General features: G+C 39.4%; 1 protein-coding gene across 29 annotated transcripts in view; it reads right to left on the bottom strand.

Moving 5' to 3' along the window:
- The window catches only part of MAP2 (microtubule associated protein 2), a 263,479-nt gene that overhangs the window by 187,972 nt on the left and 52,462 nt on the right, over positions 1-23,045 (bottom strand). For 28 of the 29 annotated variants that reach the window (XM_084780796.1, XM_084780795.1, XM_084780794.1 and 25 more), the window contains exon 3: positions 2,675-2,725. The exons of the other annotated variant lie outside the window; for it this stretch is intronic. The gene's annotated coding sequence lies outside the window, so the exon portion shown is untranslated. The remainder of the gene's footprint in view (positions 1-2,674; positions 2,726-23,045) is intronic. 29 annotated transcript variants of the gene reach the window in all.

Below are 23,045 nucleotides of genomic sequence, written 5' to 3' on the forward strand. Positions count from 1 at the left end.
CTTTACTTTTTATTTGCCGGGTCTAATGGGATGTGGGATGGCACAGAAAGAGAACAGGAAAAATTTAGCATAAATGACATGTGTTTCTAAAAAGTCTGTATGGAAGCTTATTGTCTTTTAACCAAATTTAAAAATATAACTGGAGATTGAATGGAGACACCCCAAATGGCTAAATAATGCTGTTCCCAGATGTAGTAGGTTACTAAAGAAAATTACACTGCCAGGTATGTTATTCTTCCAGGGGAACTGTTGGTTTGGAAGGTGCCAGAGGCACCCCCATACAATGAAGGCTCTTGTGAGTCATCTCTGCTGTCCACAAGAACACACCTTAGTTGTAAGCGTTCTGCAAGCCAGGACTAAGCTGGAAATTTTTTCCTTGGTGGCTAATTTTCAAAGTGTTGGCAGTGCAATGCAGACACGTGGGAGAGAAAAGGCTTCCTCAATAGCCTTACCCAGCTGTGAACCCTATGAACTACAAAACCAAACTGCCAAGCAAGATGAGGCCAACATGCTCAGAAATGGTGTGATTGCTATGGGGAAAACCAATACCCTCCCGACTGAATTGGAAGCCTACTCCTTAGGAGACAGTCTATGCCTGGTACTAAAACCTCAGTCAACAATAATCCCTGGGAAGGTCAGAGACCCAAGGAAGAAACCAACTGTTCTTCAACTAAACTGACATAGCATCAAGCTGTCTTCTAAATATTTACGTTGTACACATAGACAAATGCTACTCTCAGTCTCAATCACAGAAGGCCATTTTTGCAGGGAATGATGGTGAATCCAGAGCCATGGCCGTCCTGGATACTGAGAAGAGGTATCTGAAGATGCTAGAAGAATGTAAGTGGCAAATGGCCAGGAGAGGGGCTATGGAGTGCATTCTCCTGGGTAAAGCATAGCCATTGGAGTCATGGGCCCTGTAGCTGTAGTTAATGCATGGGGCCTGAACAAGACTGGCTCTTTTCACTGTCAGTCATGGGTAGAGGAATGACTTTGAGGGCCCTATCCTTTACTCATGAACTACTGACTTCTGATTGATTCTGGGGGAAACAGAGTCATTGTTTTCACCTGTGCATCTACCTCTGAACCCACCAAGCTCCGAAGGATAGTTCCAAATCTATGGCCACATAGACAGGTAGGTTAAACTCAGTGGGTCACAAAACAGACGGGAATGTGAGGAAAAGATGTGTAGGCAAGGGGGCAGGCGTGGTAGGCAGGGGTGGAAAGGTGCTAACAGAGGGTGGGAGATGTGTGATTGGTGCATTATATACATATATGAAATTGTCAGAGTCTATTCCAATAATAATGATAGTAATAATAATAATAATAATAATAATAATAATAATAATAATAAAATAACATGTTCAAGTATGTATCTATTTATTTAGGCTATACCAAGGAGTGATTAAAAAGGATACCAGGATAAGTATTTCTAGAATATTCAACTCAAAACTATATCAAATAAAAGTAACATGATTTATAAATAGACTTCAAATCAATTTACCCTAATTTTTCTTTATTAACTAGCTAATTACCAATAAGCATAAATACAACATTCTATTTATTTAATTTAAAAAATAGAGATTAAAGAACAGCAAAGCACCATATGTACTTGAAAAAGACAAAAGAGAAATATTACCCATTCATTTGAGGGACAGAGAGTGTGGTAGTGTGGTGGTGGTGGTGGTGGTGGTGGTGGTGGTGGTGGTGGTGGTGGTGGTGTGTGTGTGTGTGTGTGTGTGTGTGTGTGTGTGTGTGTGTGTGTGTGTGTGTGTGTTACTGACAACAGAAGAGTGACATCAGGATTAAGGCCAGAAAAAGTACATATTTAGCGTATGCCTGCTACAGTAGGCATTTTAGCTTAAAGAGTTAAATATGGTGTTTAAAGTAGAAATTCTTGATTAATGTCAGCATGAACAAAAACCCAGTGTTTCTCTTTACATTACTCATTAACAAAAAGCCCATGCTCAAACTAGCAACACCTGGCATTTTGCTCTTTATGAGTAATGGAACTCTTCATTGCTTTCAGGGCTTAGGTTATAATTTTATTTTTAATTCTAAATTCATGTCCTCAAGAAGAAATTAAAGGGAATAAAGGGATCCCCAAACCCACTTGTCTGAGGGTCCTCTAAGGCTGTTATTATTCCAGACTCACAGAAGCTGTCTCAGAGTGGCCCATAAAAGCCATCTAATGTGAAAACAGAACAAAAGAAATGACACCTTACCATTCTGCTTGTTAATTAAAATTTGTGATTCACAAATGCACTTCAACTCTGCTCTCCTTAGGTAATGCATTCTGTGTGAGGACCAAACTGTGGATTTAAATGCGTTTTTCTGTGAACTCAGAAAGCAAGCCTTTCTTTTAAGATATAAGCCAGGCTTTGTTTAATTCTTTTAAGGAAAGAAAATGAGGGAGATTTTATTTCACCAAAATTTAGCTAGTAGAGTAACAGAAGTAAAACACTCAATAACCAAAGAGATTCTACTATAAAAACAAACACTGCCCAAAACCGTGTTTATTATGAGCCAAAGGTGTGACGTATACAGTTCATACTCAATCCTGCTATTGGTCACACTTGGCCAGAATATCCTGAGCCAGTCAGCTAAAGACTGAAAAAGCCCTTATAAAAGCTTATTTCAGCTTGTTCGTGATCAATATAAGCATGGCACTGACCTTAATTCCAGCCAGCAGTCACAATATGGGTTGGATCAGATCAATAAAATTCTAAAAGCAGAAGAAAAAAGTAACACCATCAGATTAAGTAAGTTGGAAAAGTCAGCCTTTCTTTGTCTAAGGAGGAAGGCCAAGGCAGGCATTAAACAACTTGTTTATTGTGCCCGAAAATATACTGCCTGACACAGATCACTTTACAACACGCTCTGCTTATGTAGAAATAACATTTTAAATTCACAGTAATTTTTAGGTTTCATTTTTTAAACATGTAATAAATGTCAAAAATTAGGCGGTATTTTTTGCCTCCAGCACTTCATGCATTCAAAGATTTTTAAGTATAAGGTCCAAAACACCCACATTATACTTGTTACATGCCACCATTTACCATGAAGATTTACTATTTAATAAAACCAACTCATCTGGACCCTGCCTTATATTCTCTGCCTACTCCACCAAATCCTCATGCTCAGATCCTAACACCCATGCTTACAAATGAGAAATTCAGAAATAGAGACTATTGTCCTTAGAGAAGAAATTCCAACATAGGGGCTCCTTTGTCCTTTCTGCCAGGTAAAGACAGCAAGGTAGCAGCTATCTCTCTACACAGAACCAAACTTCATCAGTTACTGAATTGATGACCTTGCTCTTTTGAGCATCCTGAGCTTGGGAAATAAATTCCTACTATTTATAAGGCACCCCATCTAGGGTATGTTTGTTATAACGGTCTGGACTGTCTCAGACAGATCTCTAATCTAATTTAATACCCACAAACAGTCTGTAGATCTTTAGTCCAGGATCATCAATCAGTGCAAAGGTAGTCAAGGTCAAGGAAGACAGTTTCATTGGCAATTTATCAGTCCTCTCATTGGTCCCCTGTGCATACGCTTGGCCATTAAAATACACTGAGAAGTAAATATGCGGGAAAGCACACTGTCAGAGGAAAGGAACAAAGAACGGGAACTAAAGGAAAAACAATTTTTCAAAACGTCTGTGGTGAACATCAGCCCGTCACCTGGGCCAGCAAAGGAAGAGTCAGACTCTCAAGCTGGTTCAGAAAGGGTTCATAACAGTGTTTCCAGTTTAAAACCCGGCTGCCTCCTATAGTCATGTGGGCTAACTGGTTAGAAGTTAGCGTCGTATGCCGGCCAGTCAGGAATGTCTCATCGTTAGATGTTTAGGCAGAGTCTATGCACTGACTTAACATCCTTCAGTGGTGACCTGGTGGAAAGAAACAGCACAGGGAAACACAGCACGAACACGGGTAAGCGCCAGCAGAGCACATCACTGGGCATGGATTGCTGGTGTGTATTTCAAGGCATACTACGAAGAAAAGTGACTTCTTCACATAAGAATGGAAGGAGGGGATAATAAACCAGCTGCCAATCTTTTCTATTGTTTGAGGATTTTATGCATGCATATAATGCATTTTGAACAAATCCGGTCCCCACTGTCTTCCCTCCTATCCCTCCCCATTGTCCCTGTTGACATTGTTTTAAAGAGACATTATCAGGGGCTTAACAGAATGCTACTACTAATGTATCTATCCCTGTGCCAAACATCTGATATAATTTTACTTTGATATGAACTTCTGTATCTGAATAAAATCATCAGTTCCCAAGAATAGCATTTTTTTAATTGCACCAAAGGAACTCACAATGGAAGGAGAAAGTATTTTCAACAACAACTACAACAAAAATACAATATTCATTAGGTGCCATCAATGACATCCCAGATTTAAACATGGGTTTATCAAGACATATGCAGATTAATGGCAATACACGAAAAACTATGTAGAATAAGATATAAAGATGACAGTATCTAATATGACATCACTGTCCCAGAATAGGACAGCAACCAACACGGACACATCCCAGTAGTAAGTCATTGTGAGCTTTCCAGAACAAAATAAATAATTTTCTTTTGACCCATGTACATTATTATTTCAAGATGCTATTTAAGCTGCCTATCATGGTAATTAAACTGAATGGTGCCACATGTTGAAAGCCTAAAGCAGTGGTCCTCAACCTTCCTAACTCTGTGACACTTAGATGCAGTTGCGTATGCTATGGTGACTCCCCACCATGAAGTTACTTTAGTTGCTACTTCATAACTTTAATTTTGCTACTGCTATGAATGTAAATATATTTGGAGACAGAGTCTTGTCAAAGGGGTTGTGACCCACAAGTGGAGACCTGCTGATTTAAAGCATTCTCTACTAGCTAACAGCTTGTTTTGTATTGTTTCTTTTTTCAAATTTTATTTATTTATTCACTTTACATGCTGATTGCAGCCCCCTCCCATGCCAATCCCACCCTCAGACACTCCTCTCCTCAAAGAAAGGGGAGGTCCCCCCATGGGTACCAATGTGCCCAGGCACATTAAGTTACTACAGGATTAGGCACATTCTCTCCCACTGAGGCCAGACAGTGCAGCCCTGTTAGGGGAACAGGACCCAAAGGGAGGCATCAGAGTCAGAGAGGGACCCTACTCCAGTTATTGGGAGAGCCACATGAAGACCAAGCTCCACATCTGCTACATATGTGCAGGGAGACTAGGACCAGTCTGTGCATACTTTTTGTTTGTTTGTTTGTTTGTTTTGTTTTCTGAGACATTTTTTTATGTACCCCTGGCTGTCCTGGAACTCATTTTGTAGACCAGGCAGGCCTTTGAACTCACAAAGATCCATCTGCTTCTGGCTCCCGAGTGCTGGAATCAAAGGCCCTGCTGCTTTTTAAGTTTGAACAGTACACAGTCAAAGAAATAATAGAGAAATTAAAATTTTGATAAAAGCAGAAAATTAAGGAGAGAAAATATACTCTAACTATAAAAGGAAACAATCCTAGTTGAGCAGGGGGAAAAGTATTCCTCATGTTGAAGGGCTGGCTCTAATTGTGGCTGGAGGTGTGTGTGGGCTGCTGGAGACAGCTACAAAAAGACATGTGAACAACAGGTAATAGAAGAACAGGAAGTGGGCACTGCATGTATGTGCACATCGATCATGGTGATTAGCAGTCATCATTCCCAAGAAAAGCAGAGGGGGTGGATAAAGAGAGGGGAGGAGGGAGGGAGGGAGAGGGGGGGAAAAGGAGGGAGGGGAGGAGGACGGGGAGAGGGAAGAGAGAGGGGGAACAGACGGACAGACAGACACCAGGATTCAAATATCTACTTGAAAACATAATAAAACCCTAAAGGGACAACTTTCTCAATATCTTAATTGTACTTAATGTCAGAGCACTACACGTTTAAAATGGTTAAGGTTATCATTTTTATGCTACCTATACTTTACCTCCGTCAAGCAGTGATCCTGTTTTCCTACATGCATGGTGGACAGTACACAAACTTGCTCAGTAGCCATATAGTAGTTACTGAAAGATGAATCCCAGAGTGGTAACCCCACTTATCACAGCTGTTAGGTGACTACGGCTTATCACTTCCTGGAGCCAGTGAAAGTCTATGTGGAGTTGCTCATTGGTTTGTGTTTTTAAACTGCCTACATGACATGAGCCACTCTTTGCTGAGAGCTCCTTAGCACATAAAACATCCCAGTATCTTTAACACGTTTTAGGTTGATTAGAGTCTAAATCTTCACTCTCCGGTGCATACTTTCATACTAAAAAATATAATGACACTTTGGGGGACTTTTCGAGAGACAAGAGATGAGTCAAAGAACCCTGACTGCACTCTGTGTGATTGGCACGATGTTCTAAATTGTCCTTGTGTGTGTCTGCTCATGGACACCACCGCTCCGAGTTACATGGTAGCTCAAAATGTCTTCTTATCTCCTGCTCAACACAGCACAAGTTAAATGGAAATGTAAAGGATTAGTGCTGTTTCAAGTGTATGAACCTTGTATTTGAAGCCACAAACTTAAGAAAGTGCTCAGCACAGAGAGGAGGGTCCACATGGTTCAAGGTTAACAAGCACACATGGTCCATTTGGTATTCCTTTGATTCTTTGCCAAGTTTTAGAATACAGTTGAAAACTCTTTTGAGAGTTTTGAGGGATTAAAAAAATACTAGTCTTGTCCCATTTGACTTCCACTCAAGCGATGCTCTCCCTGAAAACTGGTTTTGGGAAAGCTGAATATCCATGTGCAGAGATATGAAAACAGACCTTTATCTTCTACCAGACACAATAGTCAACTCTAATGGATTAAAAATTTAATGTTCACACCCAAAACGAAAAAATTTATAGGATGAAACTCATAGAGAACAAACTCGTTGCCATTGACATTGAAAAAGCCAGATGACTCCAAGACTTTAAACAAACAAACAAACAAACAAACAAACAAAAAAGAACCCAAAACAAGGAAGTAAAAAGTACCCAACAACAGAAACACCAAAATAAAAAGGAAGTCTCAAGGTGGAAAGGCATTGCAAGCCATGTGTCTGATTAAGCGGTTAACATCCAAAATGTATGAGAAATTCACACATCTCAACAGCAACAAACAAGAACAACTACAGTAAAATGAGCAAAGGACCTAAATAGAAATTTTTCTAAAGAAAGCATAAAAATGGCCAATAAATACAGAATACAGCACTCAACACAGCTAACCTGGGAAACGTAAATACAAATCAAACTGAGGCATCATCTCATACCTGTTATTATGACTTTGATTAAGATGATTAAAGACAGCAAATATTGCCAACCATGTGGACAAAAGGAACATGCTATGGTTGATCTCTACTCTCCTCCCTGGGTTCCAGTATTTGAACACTGCCCCCAGTTGGCCGTGCTAATTTGGGAAGTGGCAGAACCTTCCTGACTGTGAACTAGCTGGTCACTGGAGTGGAACTTGGCTCTGGCCTGAGCTTTCTGCTTCCTGGCTTGCCAAGATATGATTAATCAGTGGGGACACACTCCTGTCATTACAGATAGAACTATCGAAGACACCATGCTTTCCCTCAAACATGAGCCCAAATATATCCCTTATCGCTCAAGTTACTTTAGTCAGATTTAGCATTATAGAGATCATAAAGGTAATTAACATGGAACATTTATACATTGTTAGTAGAAATGTAAACCGGTATGCAGTTTCTAGGAAACAATATAGGGCACCTAAAAATTAAAACCAAAACATCATATGACACAGAAATCCCAAAGCACATAAAATCATTACCTTCAATAGATATCTGCACTTTTTATTAATAATATCATTATTTATAATATGTCCAGTATATATAGATGTAGGGGAACAACTAAAGAAGTCACCAGATTATGACTACACATCAGAACTTATGCATACACACACACATAAACACACATACACACACATATACACACACATACATACACACACATACACACACATACACACACAGGAAAATGATCCAGCCCCCAAAATGAATCTATTTATGGGACTACAATAAACACACATATACAAAATATTACATAACTTCATAGATGGTGAAATAATAAGAACTTCATAGATGGTGAAAGTAATAAGAAAAAAGAAAGATAAGAAAGAGAAACAGAACCAAAGGAAAGGTGGTGCAGAGAGTAGGAAGGAGATGGCAGTAAAAGAATACAAAAATCACAGTTATATAAAATGGATGAAGAGCACTGGAGGCCCAGTGTCCGTCATGCTGACTACAGTGAAAGAGCACAGAGGCTTGGCAAGCTGTGTGATAACTACAGTTGGGGAACTGCAGAGGTCTAACGTACAGCACAGTAGCTACGGTTAGTAATCCCTAAGGTATACGGGAAACTTGCTAAGGGTAGATTTCAAGTGCCTTCATCAAAAACAAACAAGCAGATTAAAAAAAATAACAAGGTAACTGTAAGGAGGTGGGCATGCTAATTTGTCTCAATGTGATGGTCATTATTGTACACACCTTAATATATACAAGTTTTGTTTAAAAGTATTTGACAGGAACATCCTCGCAAGGGAGAAGAATGGATGGGCTGGGTGCTAGCAAACCACACCTATCCTGTGGTCTTTATTGGTTCGTTCCTGTTTAAGAGAAACACCTCCATTTCTAGCTGCTTCCTCACCAGCAACCTGAACTTTGGGGGAAAAATTACAATCTATTATTGAGCAAATAGATACAAGATTTATGCTGCCCTAAGGCTCAGTCTTCACAGGGAACATCTGCCACTTCAAACAGCCAGGTCAGGACTTTTATGTAGTATTTTGCTAAACAAAAGCCCTGAACATAATTCAAAGAGAAGTCCTTTCAATGTGATTTGGCATCTGCCTTCAGGCACCATAATGTATCTGCATATTAAAATCACCATTTTCCTGTCCACTCTTCTTCCTCTCCCAGAGGGTGAGAAAAATGTCAGAAATTAATCTTAAAGAGTTAATCTGCTATCTTTCTTAACCAATGAGAAATACTTTTGTGTCCACATTAAATCATATGGTGATGGCCAGATATATAGAACCCACATATCAAACAGATGTATGCCTGTTTATACCTCACAAGGAAAAAAAAATTCTGGAAACACAGGGACAGCTGCCAACTAAGTAACAAGACAACTGTCAACGCAAAGTCACAGTTAGTACTTTTTCTGTGTTTTCCCTGTTTCTCTCTTGGAAACTATACACTAGAAATAAACTTTGGGAGTACTGAAAGCATTATTCAGTGTTAAAATCAATTTTACTTTAAACTTGGAGTGCTTTTATTTATTTGTAATGTATGTCTTTATTGCTATGATTTATTTTTATAATGCCTCATTTTATGTTGTACGTGTGTGCAGATGCCCGAAGAGGTCAGAGGTGTCAGAGCGCCCTTGAACTGCAGCTACAGGTAGTTGTAAGTCACCTGGCGTGGGCTGTGGAAGATGAACTTGGGTCCTCTACCACGTCAGTACGTGTTCCTTTCCTCTGGGCAAATCTCTCCAACCTTGTAGCCCTTTTTTGGGAAACGTAACAAAGTAATTTTACAAAACAAACCTTGTTTGGCATTTTGAGGATCCAATATTCGTTCTCCTTAAAGGGTTTATTTAATAGAATCCATTGGTGTAGGAGTGGTTGTAGAAAAAAAATACTCGATGACTGTGATGCATACCAGAATATGCCTATTTTAAAGAAGAAATGCAAGCAATGCTGTAAGAGCTGAAAGGAGAGAGGTGGGATGAAATCCTGCTGTGTTGTAATGATTCACGGAGGAACTAGAAGCTTAGTCAGGAGGTTAACAGCTTGAAGCTAGACTGGGTTAAACAGCTGGACTGTGTCTCAGCAACCGAAGAAAATAACGATGGATCTGAGTGAGGGCAGAAAGGCAGTATGGAGGGAGGAAAGGAGCAAGGGAGGGAACAGGACAGGCCCAGGCAATATTTGGAAGAACACCACACCTACAGCTGTACCTGAGTAAGACATGTAAAAAGGAGGAATAATTGAGCGAAAGCTACATTGGGTCTATATGAGAAGCGATGATTTTGGCCCTAGGTCTGAGGAAGCTACATATTAAATCTTTACTTTTGTACACTAAAGTGAAACACTGAGGATTTTAAATTAAAATATGGCCTAATTAGGAAATGCAATCTGCAAAGATAAAAGATGAGATCTGAGATGGGAGGGAGGAAATAATAATCCTTGGACACCCAAGTGAACGGAGATGAGGCATCCATTTTGGCACAGGTGAAGCAGAAATAGATAGATACAAATATAAGCCAGCTATCAATACATATATTTGATATGTAAAAACATTCAAGGCCTCCACAGATGTTTGTGAGTGTGCGTGCATGCGTGTGTGAGTGTGTGTGTGCATGTGTGTGTGTGTGCGCATGTGTGTGTGTGCATGTGTGTGTGTGTGCATGTGTGTGTGCATGTGTGTGTGCATGTGTGTGTGCATGTGTGTGTGCATGTGTGTGTGCGCGCGCATGTGTGTGTGTGCACATGTGTGCGCGTGTGTGTGTGCATGTGTGTGTGCATGTGTGTGTGCATGCGTGTATGTGTGTGTGTGTGCGCGCGCATGTGTGTGCGCGCGCATGTGTGTGTGCGCGTGCGCGCGCGCGTGTGTGCGCGTGTGTGTGTGCATGTGTGTGTGTGCATGCATGTGTGTGTGTGTGTGTGTGTGTGTGTGTGTGTGTGTGTGCAGACAATACATAGGGGGCTTAAAGAACAGAATTTTATTCATTGTAATTCCAGATGCTGGTTAGGGTTTCAGCACGGCTGGGCTCTGGCAAAGGTTCTCTTCCTAAATGGCCAGCAGCCGTCTGTCTGTCTTCTTAGATTTAGAAGAAGGAGCCACATGGAGTGGGTGTGGAGGATCAGACAACTTTTTAAATTTTTTTCTTCCTCTCTTTGTACAAGACCAAGGATCCCAGGGGACTGGCCCTCATCTAGCGGGTTCACCTAGTTACCTGCCTCCTAAGAGCTCACATACTACATACAGTCCAACTGCGGGTTAGGGCTTCGGGACAGACGAACTGTGGAGGACCCCAATCGGTCTCTTGCAACACGCATAACCTACAGGATATAAAGGGATGGGAAGGCAAGCATGTGGCTAGGAGAAGAGGTCTGGAGGATTCCAGAAGACCACTCAGTGGTGCGGTGCCAGATTTCCAATAGGAGGGTCAAGTGTGTTCTAGCCTAGTCTTTATTGCGAACACGAAGGCTGAGTTTGTAGCGGAACCAAAAGGAGACTACCCACCAGACAGATGACTGGCTTGTTCATGAAAGGTACGGCGATGTGTGATATGAAAGAGCATGAAATCTTACTTAATACTGAAGCAAGACAGCGAGGGCTTAATGCAGGCCAGACTGCTTTAGCATGGAGTAAGAACTGCATGTTTATCAGCCAATCTAGCTGCCTATCTAGCTGGCCCCTGTAACTGTGTATTTAATCATGCTCGCCCTTGACAGGTAAGTATAACATTTATAGAGCTCTGGCTGTTCCTGAGCCAGATAGGTGCTAATCAATGCCATATCCGGCCTTCCCAGACTCTGCGGTGCTCCTGGTGAGTGACCCAGCCCATCTATGTTTGTGTCCCAGGCACTTAGTGAGGGACATGGTACATGCCACAAAGACAGAGATCTATTAATGCGGAGTGAGTCACTCCCTAGGGAAAGGGGCTGAGTCACGGCCACTCCAACTACCTTCACCTCTCGACACTGTTTGTCACATAAAACAAAATCGTAGGAAGCTAGCCTCCAGGTTTTGCTCTTAATGGAATGTTCTGTACTCTGACATGTTTGCTGCAGCTGCCACAACAAAGTCTGGAAGTGGAAGTTAAGTTTGAGAAGACCCACTGCATGCTGGGAAATTGGAACCAATTCATCCATCGACTGTCAAAACACAGAAAAATTATTTTTTGAAATGTGAATGCTTAAATCATAGTAGTTTTAAGTGAAAACTTGAGTGCTACTTCTAACACAACAAAAATAATAGGAAAGGAGGAAAATGTGCTTCATATAACTGGAGTATTACATGGAGCAAGTCAAATACAAGACTGAATCAATCCTCACAAAAAGAGATGCACTATATACTATCATTATCTCCAGAAGAAAATCACAAGAATTTAAAAATTAAATATAAGGTCTCTCTCTCTCTCTCTCTCTCTCTCTCTCTCTCTCTCTCTCTGTGTGTGTGTGTGTATGTATGTGTGTGTGTGCATGTATGTATGTGTGTACCTGTAGGGGGAGATGTCAACCTCTGGTGGTGTTTTTCAACACTGTCCACTTTTTTTTTTTACATAGGCCTGGAGTGTGTTAAATAGCCAGCCAGCACTCGGCACTAGTCTTGCAAGTACGTTTGCTACCACACCCAGACTTTGTATGTCAGTTCTGGGGATTGAACTCATGTTCTCTTGCTTGCATGGAAAATACTTGGTTGATTTTCTACCTCCAGGACACCAATGTCTCTTCTATTAAACAAAAGAAATATTAAACATCAGAAATAATATTAAATTCATGTATAACCTTAAGGAGATGGTGAGTTTGTGTATATATACATGATAACATGTAAAGTAGAATATATATACATATATATACACACATATTCACATATATCTGTGTTATATATTTATACTTAGGACATGGGTAAGTTTTCATAACTGTATGCCCCCCTAAGAATTTTACCAGGTTCAAAGTCCAACAGAAGCAATAAGGGTAAACAAGCTTGGGAGAGCTAATTTAGGAAAGATCTTAACATTTTGAAATGTAAAGATCCTAATCTCCCCTAGCACTTGCTCTAAGAATTTTCATGATTCAAAACTTTAGGATATAACAGTCTTTGTTTCATTTTAATTTTTATTATTTTCTCTTTTTTATACATACATTTATATTATTACACATTTTTTAAGCATAAGGGCTCATGTTGCTTAGGCTCACCTGGACTGTGCTATGGAGCTGAGGACGGCCTTGACCTGCTGGTCCTCCGGCCCTCAGAGCTCTGCCATTATAAGCTTGCCCCACAGCATCTGGCTTATGTGCTGCTGAGGACTGAACGAAGGCTTTATGCATGCCAGGCAAGCACTCACCCAACTGAGCTGCACCTCCAGCTAACTGTTTTTGCCTGAAGAAACATTTTGTTGACACTTAAGAGTCCATGTCAAATATGCCCAGATAGGCTCATGATGCTTTTCTTCACTTTTAATTTGAATTTTAACAATATTAAATTATATGAATGAATGCCATGAATCTAAAAGAGAGAAAATCAGGATATATTGGATGGTTTGGAGGGAGAAAATAGAAAGGAAAAGTGGCATAACTATATTATAATTTAAAAACCTAATAATCTTAAAAAAATAAGAAGAAAATAAGTTGAAGTTGGAAGGGTTTGGGGGAGCTTAGGGGAGGAGTGAATAGGTCAATGTAGTGAAAATACTTTGTATACTTTGTAGATGTACATGTATAAAACTTCAAAAAGAAGTACTAAAATATTATTTTGAATGTAATTAATTTATTCAGATTACAAATCAATTGTTATCCTCCCGTTCATCTCTCCCTCCCACTTTCACATTATTCCCCTCCCCTAAGTCTAAAACTGAGGAAAAAAATTAAAAAAAAAAAAACCAGAGAACTGTGCACGTCAGCAGTATATACATGTCAGTGACACTGTATCCCATAGAAAAGGAAACACAGCTGAGTAATGAATCAATAAAGGCCAGCGACTTGATTTTTAACCACATGAAAACCTACTCATTTACTCAAACAATTAGCCTTTAAAGATGGAGGGTTTTTGAAACAGTATTATAGGAAAGCGAATAAAGTGAATACATCACTATTTGCAGGAAATGTCTAATGGAACTTGTTTGATCAACTCTGGAGATTACCAGTGCCCGGTGTGTGAAAACGTGGGACCTACACAATGCAGACAAGGGGAGACAGTGAGTCTCTGTATTGGACATCAGGATCCTTTTTAAGGTTAAAGCCACAGCCTAGTTTTCCTCCAGCTCAGAAGTTACACAGTCTCCTAGGCCTGCTAAAACACCAACTCACCATGTGACTGAAGTTTGACTTTCAAAAGGATATACAGATAGATCCAGTCTTAGTAGTGAAGGAAATCTTTGCCTCCAAATCTTTAATTTCCTGAAAGTCCTAGTAAGGTTCCAGCAAGGCAAACCCAAACATTCCACACATTGCTCAACTCAGGTGTTCCTTAGAAGCAGTCGTTTGTGTTAGTGTAGGTATGTTTAAGCCCTACCAATGTTTCTGTTAAAATTCAATTCCCCAAGTAGTTAAAATTAAAAATTACAAATTCTCCTGAAGGGCATAAAAAGATTGTTTTCAGTACTACTCTTATGTAAAGAATTTTCATCCACTTTAGTTTTTTCATCACCATCACGTCTCATTACATGTATAAGGGTCCAGAAAAGAGATAGGAATTCCAGCGCCCACGAAATGTGTGCATTACCATGGGAAACTCTATGCTTGGATCAAACATAGCTGCAGCAAAAGTTAAAAGTTAGATTTCCTCCAAAAAGGCTATAAGAAAAAACATATTATGTTATAATCTTACTTTAAAATACATCACACAGAGAAAGGGGAATAAGAGGGACACACAAACACACACATGTGCACGCACACACACACACACACACGATAGTTTAAATGCAGTTATGCCACACAGGGTGATAACACTCCTCTAAAAAGCCACAAACAAAGCCCCAATGTCAAGCATGGGGAATCTCTTTCTCTTTGTTGGTCAGGGGAGTGTAAGAGGCACCTAAACCAATACAATCATTTGCCCTTTTTATGTCCCAGAAATTGAAAGGAAGACCCAATTGCTGAAGACACCACATGCCAGACACAAGCCTGGGAGAAACTGAATTGAAACTGCCCTGGACGTCTCCTCCCTGAGGGCTAGATTCATCAAAAGAGAGAAGACCGATCAATAGTCATACCCGGCTATAAAGTCTATCAAACACAATGGTGACTGGGTCTGCAAAATATCCCTAAAGGTTTAACAGTGACACTTTTGTTATGGAGAACCCAACAGCTGTTTAATCGGAGTTAAGGCCCAGTCAATAGGAGTAAATCTATGCCTGGTACTGTAAGTCTAGCCAACTGACCACCCCTGTAGAGGTCACAGACCCTAAAGAACTTCCTACTCCCATTCTCCCAAATTGATAATATTTCTAAACACACAAAGATGGTACAGCCTAGAGAGCCAGGATGTTTGCTGTCGGTGGTCTCTAGATATGTCTCGGAAGCTACAACCATGCTATCTCAAAAACCATGATGGTCTAAGCAGGACCTACAGAGTGACAGCGTCAGTCAATGTGTCAAGGTGGATGGGGGGATTTCACAAGGCCCTACCTCTAGATGAAGATCTAGAGGCATCAATGGCTACTGGGAGTGGGAAAACTCATCTTTCCATGGTATGAGCTCCCTGACAGGCCATCCAATCCCAGGTGGTTGGCTCTAAACAAATGTACTTATGAGGAGCATTAAATAGACTAGGCATGTTTTGTTTATATACACATATGTGTATATGTAAATAAATAAATAAAGACAGGTCATGAGAGAAAAAGAGAGAGAAAGAGAGAGAGAGAGAGAGAGAGAGAGAGAGAGAGAGAGAGAGAGAGAGAGAAGGAGGACATGGGAGGAGTTAGAGGAGAGGGGGAGAAATGATATAAATACAGTATTCATGTATGAAATTCTCAAAAATATGAAGACTTTATTATATACGTTTTATTTCATTAGAATCCATTAAATTGTATTTCCTTAGAAGCCATTAAACTTCACCTATACAAATCAGTGGATAATCCTTTAATTTTGCCAACAAAGAGCTCTGAACAGAAAATGGGGTGATGGGTAATTAAAGATAAATCATCAGTAGTTTATTTCCAATTTTTAAGATAAAAAATCAACAGTCATGGGGGGGGTAATAAGGGGGAAATTGGAGGGAGGGAAGAATGGGAGGATATAAGGGATGGGATAACCATTGAGATGTAACAAGAATAAATTAATAAAAAATTTTTTAAAATTAAAAAGAAAGATAATAAATCAAGTTACAAATAATATGTTACTAATGACAATTAAATATGCAACTTATTCTCAGTTTTTCACTTTATACAGATTTAAATGTCATGGAAGAAAGAAATAATTCAGATATCAAGGAAAAGAAATGATCCAAAGTTTGCTATTTCATTCAGTAAAATGTTCCCCCAAAATAGGGGCTTCATTCCCAAACTTTTGATTGAAAAAAAAAAGTTACAGAAGTAAATCCTATAATCTGTCCATAATGAATTGATTATCTCTTCTTGTTTGGGCCAAGCACAAAAGTTATTTACCATACACCACTGAGTAAGCTCCTGCTAGTAAGTAAATAAATCTTCAAGCAGTTCACAGAGAAGGAAATAGGTTTTGACAGCAGTCAGGGGACGCTGCAACTCTGGTCCACAGGTCTTGCAAGAGCACAGCTCAATGAGAGACAGCAGGTCACCTCATGTTTGGGAGGACGCAGCAATTGTTGGACCTAGTGTCCCCACAGACTAGTTCCAACACTGCAGCGGTGGGAAAATGAAAACAAGTGTCATTTTTCTGTAACAAGCAGCCCAGGTACCTAATTCCTTTGTATGCTTCTGACAAATGCAGCCACCCTGCACAACCGCCATTGTGTTTCCATTTGCTAGAATGGAAGGGGGGGTGCAGCAGATTTCAGTTTCTTATTCACTATTAGCTGAAAAAAAATGTTAAAATCTTTTGAAGATGCTTACTTAGTATGCAATCCAAATGCGGGATGCCAATTTATTTAAAACTAAACAAAATAGTAATAATAAAAATAATAAAAATAAAAATAAAAATAAAAATAAAAATAAAAATAAATAATAATAATAATAATAATAATAATGATAATAATAATAACAACAACAAACCAGATTAGGGTCACACAGTGAACATTTGCTTACATGTAGTAATTTACTTCCAAGAAAATTCTCTGGGAAAGGTGCTCCAGTAGGATGGTGCATTGAAGGAACAAGCTCTGGGCCTGGGAAGACAGCTCAGTCATTAAAGAGCTTGGCCCACAAGCAAAGAAGGAATTTAGTTAAAGCCCCCAAATATGCATCCTGTATTTTATAGATATAGCGTGATACGCATTCTTAAACCAGTCCTAGGGAGTCAGAGACAGGCAGACCCCTGGGATTTGTCAGCCAGCCAGCCTAGCCTGGGTGAGCTTAAGCTAGTGAGAGATCATGTCTTAAATCAAAGGTGGAGGATACTTAAGGAATGACATTTAGAATTGTCCTATGGCCTCCACATGCATGTGTATATATGTACTGATATTCATTTATACACATGTACATACATATCTTCCTGCATGTGTGCGTGCAAGCGCGCGCACGCACACACACACACACACACACACAACCATTAACTTCCCAGCACTGAGTGACAGAACTAATGACTGCAAAAGGAGTGACCAAGCCAGTGGCGGTGGCGCACGCCTGTAATCCCAGCACTCAGGGAGGCAGAGCAGACAGATCTCTGTGAGTGTGAGGCCACCTGGTCTACAAAGCAAGTCCAGGACAGCCAAGGCTACACAGAGAAACCCTGTCCTGAAAAAAATCAAACCAAACCAAACCAAACCCCAAAACTAGTGATCAAAGGGTATCACTAAGCATTCACTGCTTAAGCAAAGAAGCCTGTGTTGTTCCATTGTACTAAGGCTTGGGCGGGTATGGAGGGGTGTCTTGGTTTTTACAACAGCCAATATGAATGACGACCAAAAAAAAAAAAAAAAAAAACAAAAACAAAAAACCATTTTACCCAGTGTGTTTTTCTATTCTGTTTTTCACTCCTTAGGAAATTCAGAGGAAGTAAACACCATTACCCTTATTGTACAGCAACATGAACTCAAGTTTCAGACGATCATAGGTTTGTTGTGCAGTGGCCTTACTTGTCAGGAATACAATGCGGACTGACTCCTATTCTCTCAAGGGATTATGGCTCGAGTAAAGCAAACAGAATGAGCAGAAACCAGAGCACAATCAATCTTCTGGAATAATCAATCTTCTGAGGCCACTAAGAAAATCTCTCCCAGCTGTCGCCCACCTTCCAGCCTCTGTTTTCCATTTGATCTACCCGACCGTGAAAGGATGGTATTTTCTTCAGACAAAACATGCTCCCACCGTTTAGACAATTTTGAAAGATTGCCACCACCCCAGCATTGCTGTGAGCCAAACTGAACGGCCAATTATGTCACTGTGGCCTCCGACTATAAAATTTTTCTTGTATATCACATAAGTTGTAACATGCATATTTTACCAGAAGAACACAACAGGTAATTATTAAGGGCATCACTTTTTTTGTCAAAAGGCAAATACATCACTGAGTGTGGGTACCAATGGCTGTGATTTAAAAAAAAGTTTTTTAAAAGACACATTTTTCAATTCCATAGTTGTCTTCTTTTGGACTAATATCATTTTCTGAATATAATGTTTATGCATTATATATAGCTATGAAACTATAAGCAAAAGTAATTTGGTATGACAAACCTTCCCTGTGAAGTTAGTAACCAAATCTTATATTAAGTTAAATAACTCAAAAACAGATGTTAAGATTGGGTTTAGTTATTAAAGTTTTATCAATAATTTACTCTTAACAGAGCCATAAGTACATTTTCATGCTTTTTACTAATTCATTGCCTCATTACCAAGTTTTTATTTCAAATATCTATAATAAGGCCAGTGAAGTCCAAACCTACCTATTTGATAATGTGCTAAGGTTTGGCAAAACATAGACAACTCAATAAGTTAGACCACAGACATGGGGTGTATCAGTATTCGAATGTTTTTTGCTATATTTTATGTTTATTTACATTTTATCTGTGTATTTTATATATACACACATATATATAGAACACAGACACACACCCACACATGTACATGCCTAGTGCACATGGAGGACATAGGAAGGTGTTGGGTCTCCTGAAGCAGAAATTATAAACAGCTGTGGAACTGCCATGAAAGTGAAGAGAACCAAACAGAAGTCCTGTATAAAACAAACAAGAATCTTAACCATGGAGCCATCATTCTAACCCTCTGCTATAAATATTCTTAATGGCACACAAGCCAACAAAAACTCAAGGTAACTGTTATAAATGAAAATATCCCGGGTCATGTATTTTGGTCTTAAGATTGTCCGAATATATGTGGGTCTTGGCTTTTTCAGTCTTTAGACTAGTGATAACAATGCCTGTTTCCCAGAGTTATTCGAAGACTGAGATCATGTATGTTAAAAGCACAGCAGACAGCTTAACACATAGAAGGGGCTCACTTCTTCATTCTGCCACCTGCTGCAAAAACTTGCCAGCTTGGGGGTTAGAGAAATGGCTCAGCAGTTAAGAGACTTGATACCCTATGAGCATATACAGGGGGAGGAAGTCCCCCTCAGTCACAGTCATAGGGGAGGGGAGTAAGGGGAAAATGGGAGAGAGGGAGGAATGGAAGGATACAAGGGAGGGGATAACCATTGAGATGTAATATGAATAAGTTAATAAAATTTTAAAAAAAGAGCACACTCTGCTCTTTCAGAGAACCTGAGTTCAATTCCTACCATCCACGTGGATAACTCCCAATCACCTATAATGCCAAGTCCAGGGGATCTGCCATCTCTTGGTCTCCACAAGCATCTACCTTCATTTTCACATACCCGCACACAGGCACACACACATACACATATTTTTTTAAATAAAAATAAGTTTTAAAAATGACCAACTTCTGGAGGTCGACAAAATATTAATCCAAACATATTGTCAAGCAGAAAAAATTTGTCATAGCTTTTTGTTTTGTTTTTGTTTGTGGTTGGTTTTTGTTTTTTTGAGACAGTGTCTCTCTTTCTTCCTGCTGCCTGCTGTCCAGATGCAGAGCTCTCAGCTACCTCTCCAGCATCGTGTTTGACTGTGCCACCATGCTTCCCGACATGACAGAAATGGACTAAACCTCTGAACTCTAAGCAAGACTCAGTTAAACATTTTCCTTTCTAAGAGTTGCCCTGGCCATGGTGTCTCTTCACAGCAATAAAACCATAACTGAGACAATTTCCCTGTTATGCTTTCTCTACCAAAATCAACTACTCTCTCCTCTGGAACTATGCGTTGAAATAACCCCTTTTCTTCTCTAGTTTGATTTTTAGTCATGGCGTTTTGTCACAGTTAACAAAAAAGTAAATGCGTACCTTGTGGTGCAGTCAATGCTACAAGATAAAGCAGAGCAGAAAGGGATGAGAGAGGGAGGGGGGAGGGGGAGGCATAGAGACATGGCGTTAAGATGAAAGAAAGGAAGGGAGCTGAAGACAAAGAAAAGAACTGAGAGCCATAGCAAGAACAAGGCCAGCTAATGATCACATGGCTAACCCGAGCCCCGCACTCCCTTAACCAACAGCTTCACAAACGTTTCAGACATCTTAAGCTTTGGTTCTAGTCATCTGTCTCAAACATTTTCTACTTACAGGTGAAATCTCCTGGTAATATAACTATGGACGCGAAGTCTAATTATTAGCTTCAAGAAACACATTTTCCTTATTTACAAGGCAGGACCAGGGTTGGCCAGTGGAACTCACGGGCTATAATACAACATGTAATAAAGAAAAAGAAAAGCTTTCAATGCCTCAAATGCAAGTTATCTATAAAACAGAAGTATGTGACCCCCCCCAAAACACATAAAGCAATACTAGCTTGTTGTCATATTTAAAACTTCCCAAGGGACCCAAAACTCCTACAATAAAATGAACTGCCTAAGAACAAGAAAGATATGATAGTTTTATAATTCATCATGTAAATTAGGGTCTAGTATTTTCCTTCAGATGGAATAAAAGATTCAACTTTATAAAGCTTGTGGACTTGAGCAATACCTGTGTCTCATGGCTTTACATCTTAATGGTGACATATCATTCACCTATGGTAGAAGCCCATCTGCCTCAGAATATTACCCAGAGTTCCCTCTGCTGCATAATGATTACCCACTGAGTGTAAATCTTGTTCGCTACTGTTAGTCACTATTTCCTTAGCCACTAAAATATTTTGGTCATTTTACAACATCCATTTTAAAAGTTAAGGGATGATGAGGAAAATTGTGGAAAATGCACGTAAATAGCTATGACTTAATTAAACAAATCGGTATGACATATCCACGATAAGCACAGGAAACAGTCTATTTATAAGTTCAATTATACAAAAACATTTGTCATTTAGTCTTTCTAGTTTTTATTTTGATGCGTAATTTGAAAATAGTTGGAACATTGAACCACTATACCTGTTAAGGCTAAGAGAAATCAAAATACCCTTTTGAAATTCCCATTAACAAACTAAAATTTTTATGGCTTTAAAACTTTTAAACATAATTTTCATGTGCGTGTGTGTGTGTGTGTGTGTGTGTGTGTGAGTGTGTGTGTGTAATATTAAAAATACCATTTTCTTCCTTAGTTTAAAGTTGTACAATTTTCTATCTTACACTAGAGGTGAGTTATATATCTTTTACTAAACCTCTGAAAATGTCTACAGTTTTTTGGCTTTACTCATTATTTCTTCGTGCATGGTTCCCATGATTCCTGGGACTGAGAAAGCAGCATCCTACGTTAGTAGGTAAGAAGCAGAAAAGCAAATTGATGGTACCATTTTGAACTTCAAATATTAACTTTTTATGTATTGGGTCCCTGGGTGTACATAAGTGATCTCAAAATGATCATTATCAACATACTTCTCCATTAAGCAAATAGCTACATGACTTAAAATAGTATTACTCTATTGAGTAGCATAAATACCCATGCAATTTCTTCAACAAAGTTTCATATAAATTATTTGGAATATTTAAGTACGTTTCTCTGCCAATCCCCTAAATTCCGGAGTCCCGGAGTTAAACATGGTAGTTTATACATATGGGAGATATGTCTTTTGTACAAATATTTCAAAGAAAAATATATCAAATTTAAATTGGAACTCATTCCATTTTCTCATGTTAAAAATATTTCATGCTTATTAGGAATCTACAGAAAGCAAGGCATTTGCTTTCACCACTTAAAAATGAAACATCATGATAGGATGATTAGAAACTCATACTCATTAAAACTATCACCAACAAAGATTTTTATTAATTGCTTCTCAAGAAATGCAAGTGCTTCAGTAAAGGCAAGCTAATAAAGCGGTGTGACTGGGTAAGTTGATGCAAAAAGTCATCTCCCGTAGAAGAACCCACAAAGCCTATTGAATTTCATTCCGCTTACAGTAAAAAAACGCCCAGTCCAAATAGAGGCAAGTCCTTCAAACTATGTCTTCCAGGTTATCCCAGGATGTCATTTGCATAACCAAGCTTGGAGAGGAAGTCAAACATAAACCAACAAAGCAATTATTCTAGAACTGCGTAGTAAACGGCTGAGCACAGCCACTGGCTGTAAGTTTATTAATGATGTAAACAGAAGCACCGAGTCAATTATTTACACATGCCTGCCCTACTTAAGCTGAGAAAGTGGACACCACAATGAAAGCTCAGTGGCTGCAGCATGTTGGGTGTCGATGACACAGCCACACTATCTCTTACTTTGAATATTTCTTATTCTTATAAGGTATTATGAATTGCATATCAATATCCAGGTGCATTTTGGGAACTTGACATGTGCCTTTAAAATTAATAAGTGAATCATCATCGCTTATTCTAAGTTGAGAACTCGTCAGATGTTTTAGCACATATAATGCTCTAAATGTACAGGAGACCAACAATCTCATGCTCACATTATTTGAAGCCACAGAAAGCAACTTTTTTGAGATCACACACAAGGGATATGACCAGGATTTTAAACCATGCTGTTTCATTTCTCTAAAATTGCTGTTCTTTCAAAGTGGGTAAAGGGACCAGTTCTGAACATGACTCTGGTGTGTGTGTTGATTCTGTGTCTCTTTTCCCTATATCTAGTGGCTCGGAAGGTTTTGTTTCAGAACAGGCTCACTTCAAAGCAGCACTTCTTGGGGCACACTTGTCACTCAGC

The sequence above is a fragment of the Acomys minous genome, assembly GCF_964271855.1.
Source record: "Acomys minous genome assembly, chromosome: 4".
Classification (NCBI taxonomy): domain Eukaryota; kingdom Metazoa; phylum Chordata; class Mammalia; order Rodentia; family Muridae; genus Acomys; species Acomys minous.